Source organism: Oryx dammah, unplaced genomic scaffold, assembly GCF_014754425.2.
Source record: "Oryx dammah isolate SB20612 unplaced genomic scaffold, SCBI_Odam_1.1 HiC_scaffold_10, whole genome shotgun sequence".
Lineage (NCBI taxonomy): Eukaryota > Metazoa > Chordata > Mammalia > Artiodactyla > Bovidae > Oryx > Oryx dammah.
Window position 1 is genome coordinate 22847800 of NW_024070194.1, and position 14586 is coordinate 22862385.

A 14586-nucleotide genomic window follows, 5' to 3' on the forward strand; every position below is an offset into this window, starting at 1 on the left:
TTTGGCCAGTAGAAAAGGTCATCCTGAAGGTTGTAGTTGTTTTGCCCTGTAGGAGTTTAGGCAGTTTCACTCTGCAATCATTTTTCAGCATTTTGACTTTCATTGATTATAAACTTTCTTACACTCTTTGAACCAGCTTAACAGCCCTGCTGATTGGTTAAACACTAATGAATTATAGATAATTTTAGCACGTGCTTACTTTTTTGTTGTTGTTAAGCAAAGTCTTTATTTTCAAGGAAAATGTACCTTTTCTCATTTTCTGTTCTTGGCATAAATTTTAATTATTTCCAGAAACCAAAACTTCCTGAACCCCTTTCAGTGTCATCTAAAACTCGAGCTTTCTCTATTTTTGGGTAAAATGAGCTATGCAGTTCTATCATCCTTTTTGACTTCAAACTTTTCTTGGCCAAAATAAAAGTACAACACCAACATTTCCTCTACGCTTTTCATCTATGACACCAGCTCCTACATCTATGAAGTGTTTTACAGTCAAGCCAGAACATGAAGCTACTCTCCCAAAGCACCTATAAGGAAGGGCTACCTGAATTTCAGGCCATGATCAGGGCCATGACGTGCTCTGAGAGCCGAGCAAAGAGGAGCCACATGCCACCTCCTCTGCAACCCGGGCGGCCTTGCTGGGGGAGACGACTTATGCCTCTTGAGAGCAAGACACGGTTGGGCAGAATGTGGGCCCAAGAGATAGCAGGGAGGACACGCACTTAAAAAGAAAATTATTTATTTGCCTGCTCAGGGTCTCAGTTGTGCCGTTTGGGATCCTCACTGCAGCACACCTACTCTCTAGCAGTGGCGTGCAGGGTCAGTGGTGTGGGGCTCGAGTTTAGATGCCCCCAGCATGTGGGATCTTAATTCCCTGACCAGGGATCAAATCCACAACCCCTGCAGTGCAAGACAGATTCTTAAACACTGGACCACCAGGGAACCCCTTGGCACACGCTTAGTTTTTATTTGTATGAGAGTTATGTCTTTAAGTTTTAAAAAATTAATCTTTGGGGACCATCTTTATGAGAGCGGCTGATCATCCCTGTATTCCAGATGAATCTGTTGAGGCTCAGAGAGATACAGCATTTGTCTCCATGAGCAAAAGTGAAGCCGGGTCTTGACCTTAGATTGGCCTGACCTCAGCGGCCCCGGTCCTTCAGCAACACCACACTCACGTGTGCAGTGCTGTTCTGGGAACTTTATAAACTCTTCCACTTAATTCTCGCAGCTCAACAAATGACATGTACTAGAGTTGGGAAAGAAGTCACTTGATGTCACTCAACTCTGATGCCTTGGCAGCAAGCCTTTTGGAATCCGACAGACCTGAGTTTCAACTCTGGCTCACAGCCTCTTTAGCTAAGTGACCTCAGGCAAGTTGTTCACCTAACTTCTCCAAGTCTAACTGTAATATGGGAATAAGAGCCCCTTCCATGTAGGGGCTGCTGGTAATACTGACAGGCAAATCTAGGCCTGGGGCCTCCAGGCTCACAGCGACACCAGCTTCTCTTGTTCTGGAATCCAGGAGGAAAGAGCAGTTGATTTGTTGCTGGCTCTTCCTGGTCTTCCCAGGTGGCGCTAGTGATAAAAAACCCTCCTGCCAATGCAGGAGATGCAAGAGATGCAGGTTCTATCCCTGGGTCGGAAAGATCCCCTGGAGTAGGAAATGACGACCCACTCCAGTATTCTTGCTTGGGAAATCCCACGGACAGAGGAGTCTGGCAGGCTACAGTCCATGGAGTCTTAAAGAGTAGGACATGACTGAAGCTTCTTAGCATGTTCCCGGGCTGACTGGCATAAGGATCCTGGAAGGACAGGCAAGTACCTGGTGAAAATGGGAGGGAGAAGCTGCTGGGGAGGAGTGTGAGGGAGCTCAAGGGAGTCCCCAAGTTGAGCGCAGGTGTGGACTGCTGGGCCAGGTCTCCAGTCAGTCAGCTGGGGACAGCAATGGAGCCTGGGCTTTGGGGTCAGGCAGCTGGAAGTTCTCTGAGCTCCAGCATCCGGATCTGTAAAATGGAATAATAATGACTCTTCCCTGTTTCAGATTATTGTGAGGCCTCTGGGGACAGTGGGCTTAGCTGGAGGGGTGCTATTCTAGGGTGTTATCTGGGACCTCAACCCTTGTCTGTGGCCTTTCTAAAGCCTGAGGAGATTATTGATCATGTACTGATAAGGACAATGATGGTAGAGAATATCTGGGATAGATTAGGGGCCACTAGGAGGTCCTCCTTCAGAGTTTTGGGTTTGTTGGGTCAGAAACATGGCACAAATACACAGCCAAGGGTTGTTTAGGGCTTTGCAGTTGACTTCCACGCAGTGGCATCACGACCTCGTGTTAAGACAAACTCTCTGTGTCAAGCATTCTGTTAAAGGCCTGACAGGCTTTATATTTTACTCTTCCATGTGAAGTAGGTAGGTGTCTTGACCCTCATTTTTCACCTGGGAAGAATGAGGCACGGGAGGGTTAAGTGACTTGCCTAAAACTACACAGATAACAAGTGGCAGAGTAGGGACTGGAGCACAGACAACCGAGTTCCCGAGCTGGCCTTTCGAGTGGAGAGACCACACAGCAAGGTGGAGGCTCGGAGGCCTTTGGAAGGACCTAAGGCTCCTCTGGCCACTTCTGCCTGGCCTTGTGCCCCACTGTGCCCCTGGAAGTGGCTGCAGGGGAGAAGAGAGGATGACCGGGGCGCTGAGCCTGAGGGGGAGGCTTTAGGGAGCAGGCCAGGGAGGCAGGGAAGGAAAGGATGTAGGGAGGGCCTCTGTCCCTCCAGAGCAGCTGAAGGGAAGATAAAGTCCTATGGAGATGTAGCTAGGGGCCCAGATGAGGAGGAAAGGAAGAGGCTGGGAGGCGGAAGATACAGCTGCAAGGGAGGAAGCAGAGTCTGGAGTCTCAGGGGAGAGTGGAAGGGGTGGGCTGGGGACAGGCCAGGCCCTTGGCCAAGGGTTCTGGACCCCTGCCACTCCAGACTCCACAGATGGGACCCTATGGAGGGACCCTCAGCAGATGCTCCTTTCACTCCTGAGCTGTGCAATGCTGGTTCCACCAAGGTGAGCCCAGAGTCCCTGCCCTCAGTGGCTCACACACTCTGAGCTCAGCTAAGTGACCAGATGGGCACTGGCCAGGGCATTCATTCATTCATTCAACAAATACCTATGAAGGGCTCACCGTGTGCCAGGCTGGGCTCCTAGCAGGAAACTAAGTCCCTCTGAGGAGACAGTAAGTTCCAATTCAAGGAGCCCCCAGTCCCACGAGGAGACACAAAACACAGGAAACAAATCAGTGTACAATAATATCAGGTCAGGCTGTAAAGCCCGAGAGGTGAGCAGAGGTATTTTACGAGGGTAGTCAGGGAGGGACTCTCTGAAGTGACATTTGAACAAAGACCTGAAATCTTGGGGCAAAGGCACCTTACTCATGCCAGCATTGATTACTCTCTTAGTAGAATTCTCCCATCTTCTCTCCCCTGTGGACTCACTGCCAGGTGATGTCACCCAGCCCCGTGACTTTAGCCTACCCATGCCCTGGTGATTCTTAAATGTAGATCTAACAGGTAGGCAATTCCCTGGTGGTCTTGTGGTTAGGACTCTGTGCTTTCACTGCTGGGGGCATAGGCTAAAGCCTTGCTCAGGGAACTAAGATCCCACAAACTGAGAGGGACAAAAAAAAAAAAAAAATCTAACATGTGGATCCAGGCTTTCCCTGAGCTCTAGATGCTGATATCTGCCCATCAACGTGCCCACCACTGTTGCTTCTGCAATTCTTTCTGTCAGTAAAGGGCCACCCTTCATGCCGCTGCTCAAGCCCAACACCAAGGAGGGACCTCCTTGACTCCTCCCACCTCACCCCTGCTTCTTTTTCTGTTGGTCCCATCTCTGACATACATCTGGAACTCCATCCCATCTCCCCTGTCCCACCGTCACTTTCATCTGGCAGCTGGACTGTGATGGCACTTAGACCACATCAATTTCAGGTTGAAAGCTGACGGCTGGGGCAGGTGTGGGCTTGTGAGGACACAGCCTGGGGTCCCAGGTCTAGACTGAGTCCTGCCTAGGCTACTATCTGTCATGTGATCTTCAGTAAGCTGCCTCCCCTCCTAGTCTCAGTTTTCTCCTCCCCGAGGTGGGGATGAATGTGTCTGCCTCACTGGGCAGTGGAGAAGGTCCAGTGAGGTAACTCTGTCCTTAGTCAGGGGAGAGGAGGCCACCAGCAGGAGGCAAGGATTTTATTCAACAGGAGCTTATTGCACCCCAACTGTGTGCCTGGCACTTTACTTGGCTCTGGAGAGGTGATGGTGGCAGACAAGAATGTCGCTGTCTTTGCTCTCAGAGCTCTAATGGTGCCAGGAGAATGGGGAGGCCAGGAGGGCACCCCCAGCGGGGGCAATGGCATAAGCCAGGGTGTGGAGGTGGGATGGATGACAGTGTAGGGGCAGGGAGCCGGAGGTGCAGTCTCTTGCCCTGAGCCATGGGAGGACCCGTGAGAACCTCAGACATCAAATTCGGTTCAGGGAACTTGCCCAGCAGCACTGGAGCTCCCTGTGTAGAGGCCAGGGAAGGAGCCCTTGCTGCCAGACTGGAGGGAGCCACCTTCCTGCTCCTGTCATACAGCTCCCCCACGACTGGAAGCCCCAGCCTAGGACCCTCCCCAGCAGGGACACCCCTCCCTGAGAAGCCACAGCCTGGCAGAACGTCTGGGGTGGTCATGATGGCATTTCTCACCTGGACCCCAGATCAGCTCCTGGTTGGGGAGGATCAGCTCATTTGTGAGAATCACCTCAATGAGTCCCCAGGGCCCCAGTTCTCTGCCTCTGAGGCTGGAGGTAAGACTGTAGGAGTTAGGGAAAGACTTGTGTGTGTATATGTGTGTGTGTGCACATGTGCACATGTGTATGGGTGAGTACATGTGAGAGAAAGAAACAGAATGAGCCTGAGTGTGACAGACAGATTGAGGTGTGTGTGAGAGAGAATGAATGTATGTGTGTGTGTAAAGCATGAGAGATCATCTCTGCCCAGGCCAGGCAGCTGGACTAACGGTCCATTTCCCCCCTGGTCCAGAGGCCTCCTCCAGTCCCCCAGCTGCCCTGATGGGCCAGGTCAGCCCCCCCACAGGAGCCCCCAGCCGCTCCCCACTCGGCTTTCCTTGTATTGTGCACAGCCTGGTTCCTCGAGGAAATGGGGCGGCTGCTGGGTGCGGGGGCGGCCGCCAGCAGCCCCACCCCCTTCCCCCCATTGTCACTCCTGGCTTTGGCCCCTGGCCCCTGCTGCCGACGCTAAAAATAGTCTTGTTCACAGGGAGACAGCCGCACCCCTGAGCGGGCTTTCAGACTGGGCGTGGGGCCAGAGCTGCCAGGACAGAGTTATTGTCCCCGGGGAGGGGGGTGAGGTGCACCCATCGAGTGACCAGGGTCAAAGCACAATAGGACTGTGTGACCTCAGGTCACCTTCTTCCCCTCTCTGAGCCTCGGTTTTCTCATCTGTCTAGTGGGGATGAGGACACCTACCTCCTGAGGTTGCTCTTGAGAGTGGACAGAAGTGTGGCTGGGTCCCCAGGGCTCTGTTGGTGCCACCAGAGTACCTGGAGAGCCTAAGGCGAAAGGGCACGACAGGCCTTCATCCTCATCCCTGTGAGTAACCATCCAGTGGCTGCCAAGGGCCTCCAATTTCCCTCTATACAGAGGAGCTGAGGTGCAGAAGAGCCCACCTGGGAGTCTAGAGGCGCCTAAGATGTGCATGTGAGACCTGAGAGTTACAGGCTATCTGTACCTCCAAGGTCTGTGTGAGCCCACACCGTGAATTATGTGGCCAAGCTGGGACTCGAACCCATGTCTCCAGCTTCTGAGGGCTGTGTTTTTTCCGCTCTGAGGGGCTGTTTCCATGCTAATGACTCTGCAGACTTCCTGGCTAGATCACCTTGTCTTCAGTCCACAAACACATGATTCATCGCAAAGGAAGACGCTGGGCGGTGGGTGTTGAGGCTCGGGCTGGGGGCTGGGTAGTTTCCCTGGAGCAGGCGTGGGTAGACAGCTGCCCTCTCTGTCTCCTGGCCACTGAGCTGGGTCTGCAAAGAAGGGATTATCTGTGTGTCTGTCTGTCTACTGGGCTCTTTCTTTCTTTCTTCTTTTGTGCTTTGTTCTTTTTTCTCAACCATGATTTGTTTGAAATGGGTTCTGTTGTATACTTTCAAGATCTGGAACTCTTAGAATTGCTCTGGCCACAGTTGCAATTTTATATGTCTTTCTGTGATAACTGTGTCTCCCACTAATCCTGGGCCCTGGGGCAGGGACTGAGACTTTATTATTAAAAGTCATGTATCCCTGGAGACAAATACAGTGTAAGTTTCTCCCATGAAGACCCTGATCCTATGCAAGCTGGTCTCCATCCACTTGTATTTGGGGATTTGTAGGGACCCCTTGTCACCTGGTTTGGATGTAAATCTGGTCGGTGAGGTTTTGGTTTGCTGACTAGTTGGTTCACCTATTTTGATGTGGGTATTTGGAAAGATTCAAAAACTGCGTTTCCACCACAGTCATAGTCATCTTCCCAGAAGCCTGACTCTTTCTGAATTTTTATGCACAGGGGAAAAAAGATTAGTACTCGAGGTGTTGAGCGATGGATCTCCTTGGGACCCTGGAGATGACCACTGTTTCCAGTTTGGGCTTCCTTGCACATCAAGCAAATGTAGGTATCCAGCTTGTTTTTACACAGACATTGATGCATCCTGCTTTTTGTATTGTACTTAGCACGGTGTTTTGACATTGTTCCAAGTCAATATACAGAGTACCTCCCCATTTACAACCAAAAATGGCTGCATGTAAAGCAGGGATTTTTAGCATTTTGTCCTATGGACCCCTTTGGCGTCTGGTGATAGGATGGACCCCTTATCACAATCATGGTTGGTTTTTTTTTTTTTTTTAATATAAATTTATTTATTTTAATTGGAGGTTAATTACTTTACAATATTGTATTGGTTTTGCCATACATCAACATGAATCCGCCACGGGTATACATGTGTTCCCCATCCTGGTTTTTAACCACATAAAATAAAGTGCATAGAGTTACAAAGGAAGTCAGTCAAACTGAGATGCCATGATCGCAACAGCAGCAAGAATTCGCGATGTAGTAATAGAAGAGCTTCTTTATAACAACATTAAGTTAAAGGTGCGCAGGCAGGTTTGGGGTCTCGATGAGCTTAAACAATATGTGTGTGGGGGTGTCTACACGCACTGTGTTGATGTCAGACAAGTGTCTCCAACTTCTGTTGTGGCAGGGGCACTGCTGACCCTCCTGGGGCACGAGGTCCCCATTTATACTTGAAGGGAACGCTGAATTTCAGTTAGAGGTTGGTGACTGTACAGTTTTTATTTCATTCCTATCTGAGCTCACAGAGTCCCTGAATCCTGGAGCCCAGGTCCAGAACCTCTGCCACAGAGTGTGGCTGCCCTCCTTTATTCACTCCCATCTCTGATTGAAAAGTCACCCCATCTCAGAGTTTCTCCAAATCCCATTATTGCACAGAGGGGGAAACTGAGGCCCCTCAGCTGGCAAGTGGACTAGGGTGACAGAGCCCCGGGTCCTGACTCCTGGCCCAGATGCTTGCCCGGCTCCTCCCCCACCAGGCTGATGGCAGGGAGTCCAGCAGGAGCAGGTTGGCAGCTGGTGTCCTGCCCGGAGAGTGACCCGGCCCCGCCTGCGCCCTGCACCCCGCCCTGGCCAGCACAGCTGGGGATGTGACAGGAGGCTTGGCTCCGATTCACCCAGGCACATTCCTGGCCCAGCCACTAATTTTTTTTTTTTTGGTGACTCTTTCTCCCACACCCCCAACCCTCACCCCCCTTTTCCTCAAAAATGCTCTGTCTCTCCCCAGAGGGTCCCTTTGGGCGGCGGCTCCTGGAGGGAAATGCGGCCTGGATTTCCTGGAACACTCGGAGCTGGAGTCCCAGCGCTGGGAGGAGGAAAGCTGCTGGCAGCAGAACACCACCCCGCCTCCCAAACATAACTGGTTTCTCTGGAAAAAGGGGGTGAGCTGGAGCCTCAGGATTCCCATTCCATTGGGCGCTCCTGTAAGAGGTGCCTACTCCTGCAACGCTGGGCTGCCATGAGACACCCCTTCAGACAACTGTGACTCTGTGACCTTTGGGGCTCTGTGACCTTGGACAAGCCACAGGTTCCTGCTGGGCTCTGGTCTCCTCGCTCCTTAGCCTGGGGCCTGTGACCAGGACCTGCGAAGGCCTGTGGATGGTCCAGTGAGGGGATAAGGCTCAGCACGAGCAAGTGAGGTGTTTGGGGGGTGTTGGAGAGGCAGGTTTGGGATACACTGGAGCAGGGGTGGGATGAAGATCCTCCATCCTCCTTCATTCGTTCATGAGACAAATAACTTGTTGAGCACTTACCATTTTGGTAAGCACTGATGCACAGCAGTGAGCACAGAGACCAAGGCTCAATCCAGACAGAAGTCCCCGTACAGTCAAGAGGCGATGGGGAAAAGTGAGGCAGACTGAGCGTTGGGGGAGAGCCTCTGCTGGGGGACCGGAGAGCCGAGGCATGAACGAAGCGAACCAGGCTGCAGAGGAGGCGTTGGGCTCCTGAGGCTCAGAGGTGGGTGCAGGTGAGGGAAGGAGGGGGAAGCCCATGCTGAGAGAGAGGTGGGGGCTTGTAGCCCAGGAAGGGCCTTGGCTTCATTCATGGGAAACCACCAAGGGCTCTGACATGTGCAGTAACACGTCTGTAAAATAACCCACAGGGGTTGAGGGTGGTGTAGGTGATGCTGCAGGAGATGCACCCTCAGAGCACGGGCTTTGAGACCAGGTGCGGCTGCTTCCTGGCTCTGAGTGTGGGCAGGGAACTCTCCCCCTCAAGCCTCAGTTTCCTCCTTGGTAAAAGGGAGGCTCATAGCACTCAGATGGCCAAGAGGAAGGACCATGAAGGGCATAGTGACAGCTTCCCAGGGTGGGAGCTGCTCTTTCTGTGAGTCTGAGGCCACTCGCTTGGGCAGAGCTCAAGGCTGGCTTTGAATGTGAGCGTGGGTGTGGCTTTGAATGAGGCTGCTCAACTCCCAGGGATGTGTGGGGTCATGACCTTGGATGGGGATACCCCTGAGTTGTCTGCAGCTGATTTCCCTTTCTGAGGCCAGAGGTGGATTTAGAAGAGCCACTAGGGTGAGGGAAGAGGGGCAAAGAGCCGCCTTGAGATGCAGAGGAGTCTGGGGGTCCTCCTCTACAGTCTCAGGATCCCCTTCTGACTCATCCCTCACCCCCAGAGGGGGCTGGACCCATTGGTGTGCTTAGTTGGTCTCCCTCTCCTCTGATCCTCAGCCTCCGTGAGGGAGCACAGCAAAACCCAGGCCTGGCGCAATGATGGGAAGGGTAGAAAGCAGTGGTTTGTTGTGCCTGAGGTGCCTGGACGGGGCCCCCTGTCGAGGAGAAGGGACCCCACCTGCTTGGGTGCTGTGCTAAGTGCTGCTCTGCATCGGTTGAAAGCCAGTGGAATGATTTTCCTCCACTCCAACTTTCAGTGGCTTCCTGTTGCCCTCCAGATGAAGAACAGATTCCTGTCACGGATGCACAGGCCTCCTGGTCCTTCCTCATTGATGCCAACTTTGTTCCGGCATCCGAGCCTTGCATTGATCCCTACACCCATCCCCCTTGGCCAGGTAAACTTCTGCGCCCTGTCCAGCTCGGTTTTTAACAGCCTTTTCCTAGAGGAAGCCTATCGTGACCTGCAAACTAGACTGAGTTTCATGTCGCTCGGTCCTAAGGTTGCCACCTCCCCTTCTGGTAACACCTATCACTGTTGTAATTTCATGGTGTGATTATTCGGTTATTGACTATCTCCTCGTTAAGACTATAGTTAATGAGGTCAGGGATGCGGTCTTGTTCACAGCGGTAGCCCCCAGCATGCAACACAGTGTCTGCGCATCGCAGATGCTCAGTACATGCCTATGGGATGATGGAGGAACCCTCTTGACAACCAGAGGAAGGAGGTGGTATTATTCTCTTTTTTACAGATAAGGAACCAACAGCACAGAGAGGTTAAGTAACACACCCCAAGGTCACACCGCCAGAGCACAGCCAGACTCAGACGGTGTCTGTCTGGGGATGACTCCCAGCCAGCAGGGCTTAGAAGGTGGGCAGTTGGGGTTATGCAGAGAGGAACTAGGACCATCTGGACGGGGAAGGGGTGTGGGGGCGTGCCCCACCCATCCGTGTTTTCTCCTCGCTGTGGTGGTTCGTGGCTGTTTTCCTCAAGGGCGACTCAGGTGACCTTCAGGTTGGTCCCAGGGGCCGGCTGGGTGGAGGGCCTGGTCTGGCCGGGGCTGCTTTTCTCGCCCCTTTGCCCGCCCGCTGGCTTCACGCACAGATTACAACTTCCCCTCCACGGCCGTCTTACGCAGGCCACCTCCGGCTCGCCATTGTCTCATTGTTTGCCGAGGGAAGCTCCAGGAGGAAATTAACCTGCTGCTCACCCCAAGCAGGGAGTTTCACCCCCAGTCCCCACTGGGAATGACTGGGGCCTGGGCAGGAGGGGGTGGGGGCAGGTAGTAGACAATACAACAGGCAGCCTTGAAAGGAGTGAGCTCCCAGGCAGGGAAAAATGCAAGCAGAAGGGCCATTCCTTGACAGATGTACTAGGCTCTATCACGGGCCAGGGTGTGCATAAGGGAACTGGAGACACAGATATGAGACAGAGGTCTTCTTAAGGGCCCTGCAGCTGATGGGAGCTGCTGTGTAGGGGCCTCAGGGCCAGATGGCTCTGCAGGCTGGACAGGTGACAAAGTCTGAGAGCATGTAGGCAATGGGGAGTGGTGGGGCATAAAGCAAAATGAAGACTGAGGGAATCTCCTAACAGCCTTTAGATCCTGATTTCATTTTAACAAGGTGCAAATGAAAAAAATGCTCAAAATCCTTCAAGCTAGACTTCAGCAATACGTGAACCAAGAACTTCCAGATGTACAAGTTGGGTTTAGAAAAGGCAGAGGAACCACAGATCAAATCGCCAACATCTGTGGGATCATAGAGAAGCCAAAGCAATTCCAGAAAACATCTACTTCTGCTTCATTAGTCAATGAAGCTAAAGCCTTTGATAGTGTGGATCACAACAAACTATGGAAAATGCTTCAAGAGATAGGAAGACCAGACCACCTTACCTGCCTCCTGAGAAACCTGTATGCAGGTCAAGAAGCAACAGTTAGAACTGGACATGGAACAACAGACTGGTTCAAAATTGGGAAAGGAGTACATCAAGGCTGTAATATTTGTCACCCTGCTTATTTAACTTCTATGCAGAGTACATCATGGGAAATGCCGGACTGGATAAATCACAAGCTGGAATCAAGATTGCTGGGGGAAATATCAACAACTTCAGATATGCAGATGATATCTGCCTAATGGCAGACAGTGAAGAGGAGCTAAAGATCCTTTTGATGAGGATCCTTTGATAACGGTGAAATAGGAGAGTGAAAAAGCTGGCTTGAAACTCAACAGTCCAAAAACTAAGATCATGGCATCCAGTCCCCTCACTTCATGGCACATAGAAGGTGAAAAGTGACAGATTTTATTTTCTTGGGCTCCAAAATCACTGTGGACAGTGACTGCAGCCATGAAATTAAAAGACGCTTGCTCCTTGGAAGGAAAGCTATGACAAACCTAGACAGTGTATTTATCAAAAAGCAGAGACAGCACTTGCCAGCAAAGGTCCATATAGTTAAAGCTATGGTTTTCCCAGTAGTCATGTATGGATGTGAGAGTTGGACCATCAAGAAAGCTGAGCACTGAAGAATTGATGCTTTTGAATTGTGGTGCTGGAGAAGACTCTTGAGAGTCCCTCAGACAGCAAGGAGATGAAACCAATCAACCCTAAAGGAAATCAACCCTGAATATTCATCAGAAGGACTGATGCTGAAGCTGAAGCTCCAATACTTTGGCCAGCTGATGTGAAGAGCTGACTGACTCATGGGAAAACACTCTGACGCTGGGAAAGATTGAGGGCAGGAGGAGAAGGGGATGACAGAGGATAAGATGGTTGGATAGCATCACCAGTTGAATGGACATGAGCTTGAGCAAACTCTGGGAGATAGGGAAGGACAGGGAAGCCTGGCGTGGTGCAGTCCATGGGGGTCACAAAGAGTCGGACACGACTTAGCGACTGAACAACAATAAAATGGAACAAAATGAATCCCCTAGACTGGTGGAGTGTGCAGACTCTCAGTCTAGACTTTAGAAAGGAATTCTTGTTCTGGGGTAAAATTGGGTCCCTGGTTATTATTGGCATCCCACACTGCTGACTTTGGCTGGAGCTGTGGTGGTCGCTTCCCAGCATACTGATGGCATCCCACCTCAAGTACCTGTCAGTCATTTGGCATCTCTGAAGCCTTGGGAACTCCCAGCCAGGACTTGGGAGCAACCGACCCTCTCCAGAGGCAGCCCTCTCTCATGCGGGTAGGGGGTTGAAGTGAGTGGATTATTGTCTCAGCCTCTTACTGGAGACGACTTGCCTCGGCTGCTCAGAAGGTCAGCGGTGAGACAGAACACCTTTACCCATACTGGAAATGGCTCAGTCACTCCTTTTTTTTTTTTTTTTTTAAATTGCTTTTCCTCCCTTCTTTGTTTCAGTCTCCCAAATTTCCCCCTTGCTTCCTGGGCTACTTGGCACTCAAATCCTTGTCTCAGGTTCTGGTCTCAGGGGAATCCAAGCTAAGACAATCTCTAACATTCTTTCTGAATACAGTTTATGATTCTAACCTTCTGTGATTCTAAGATTGAGTGACTTTCACTCTGCGATTACAAGTTTTCATAAGTTAATCCATCTGTGATTCCAGAATGGCATCATTCTAATGTGGCCAAAACACACCTCTCAGCCATGTACTCAGACATGCAAAAAAATGTAACACTCCATTTTCTATAAGGATTTTGCTTCTCCTGAGCTCCTATTTTTCCTGATGCCAAAAAATGCAAACTTCAATCAAATCTAGGCAAAAAAAAAAAAAAAAGCTATTTCAGATTTGAATGAAATTGAGTGAGTCAAACTTTCCCTGTCTTCCGTTTTTTCCTGGATTGATTTAAGTCCTGGATGGGTGGGAGCATCTTGTATTGGTTGGGGGTGAATGGGGAGGTCTATGACTGGTATTTCTCAAGATGTAGCAGCCCCTCTGCCCCGGCCCCGCCAGCTCTCCAGCGTGCCTCCCCTTGGGATCCACTGAGAAAAACTCCACTCATGTTGATAATTTGACTTCCAGAGCCAAAGAAACATAGTTCTTCCTGTGACACTGAATGTAAATACAGTTATAGTCACTCCATTCTTAGTCACCTGGGAAAAGATTTGAACATTGTTTGCACCTCATGAAACATGGTATGCAAATTCATCATTCAGTCTATTTGTTGAGTATCTATTGTGTGTTGGGCATTGTGCCAGGCATTGAAGATACACAGATGAGAAGACAGACATGATCCCTCCCTCCTGTCATTCACAAGCCAAATAAAGTGTGTATATTTATAACTTACATAGCATGGTGTCTGTTATGAAGGAAACAAATAGGGTAGGCAGAGAACACCTCTTTGAGGAGTTAACATTTAATCCAAGACTAAGAATCTAAGGTCGAGAGAAGCCACCAGAAGAGCTGTCAGGAAAGGGAGATTCTGGGTTGTGTTTGTAGCTATAAGCATTTTGTAATGTTGAAGACATCACTTGCATTTCTTTTATACTTTGCCTTTCCTTTCTCCTGTTTGTTAGGGGCCTCTATCACCTTAGACAGGGGATAGTGAGGCAGAAATGGAAGAAATTCTTTTTTGAGTCTCAAAGTCCTAAGCTTTTGGTTTGAAAAAAATATAGAAATTTAGTCAAAGCCCTGAAGAATTTGACCATATACAATTTATGCTGTAACTAACAGTGGGAAGAATGGGTGAATCAAAATTGGTTTTCCTCTGTAGGAAATGAGATAAAGATTATCTGGGAAGTGGGGAGAAAGGAAGTGTAGCAAAGATATTTAGTCATCAGGCAGTTATCAGACTTCCCCTTCTGTAGCTGCAGATGGTCACACAGCTGAAGACTACATTTCCCAGTGCCCTTTGCAATTAGATGTGGCCGCATGACTAGGTACTGACAAAGGACATGTGAACCCAATGGTGTGTACAACTTCTGGGTTATGTATTTAAAGAAAAATGGGACAGTCTATCATCACTCCTCTCCTACTCCTGCCAGCTGGAGTTTGACATGCCGGCAGAAGCTGGAGCGGCCGTCTTAGACCATAAGATGAAAGCCACATGAGAAGGATATCAGAGCAATAAAATGGAAGGAGCTAAGATCTCTGACACCAGGGGACTCCTTCCCTCTACTTCCTACCCTCTACTGGTTAGTGCGAGAGAAATCAACTTCTATCTTGTATCAGTTCAGTTCAGTCACTCAGTCATGTCCAACTGTTTGTGACCCCATGGACTGCAGCATGGCAGGCCTCCCTGTCCATCACCAACTTCCAGAGCCTGCTCAAACTCATGTCCATCGAGCCAGTGATGCCATCCAACCATCTCATCCTCTGTCATCCCCTTCTTCTCCTGCCTTCAATCTTACCCATCATCAGGGTCTTTTCCAGTTAGT

General features: G+C 50.4%; 1 pseudogene; it reads right to left on the reverse strand.

Annotated features, from left to right (window-relative positions):
- Positions 1 to 281: 281 nt before the first annotated feature.
- On the reverse strand, positions 282 to 3871 carry LOC120869451 (annotated as a pseudogene).
- Between the last annotated feature and the right edge of the window lie 10715 nt (positions 3872 to 14586).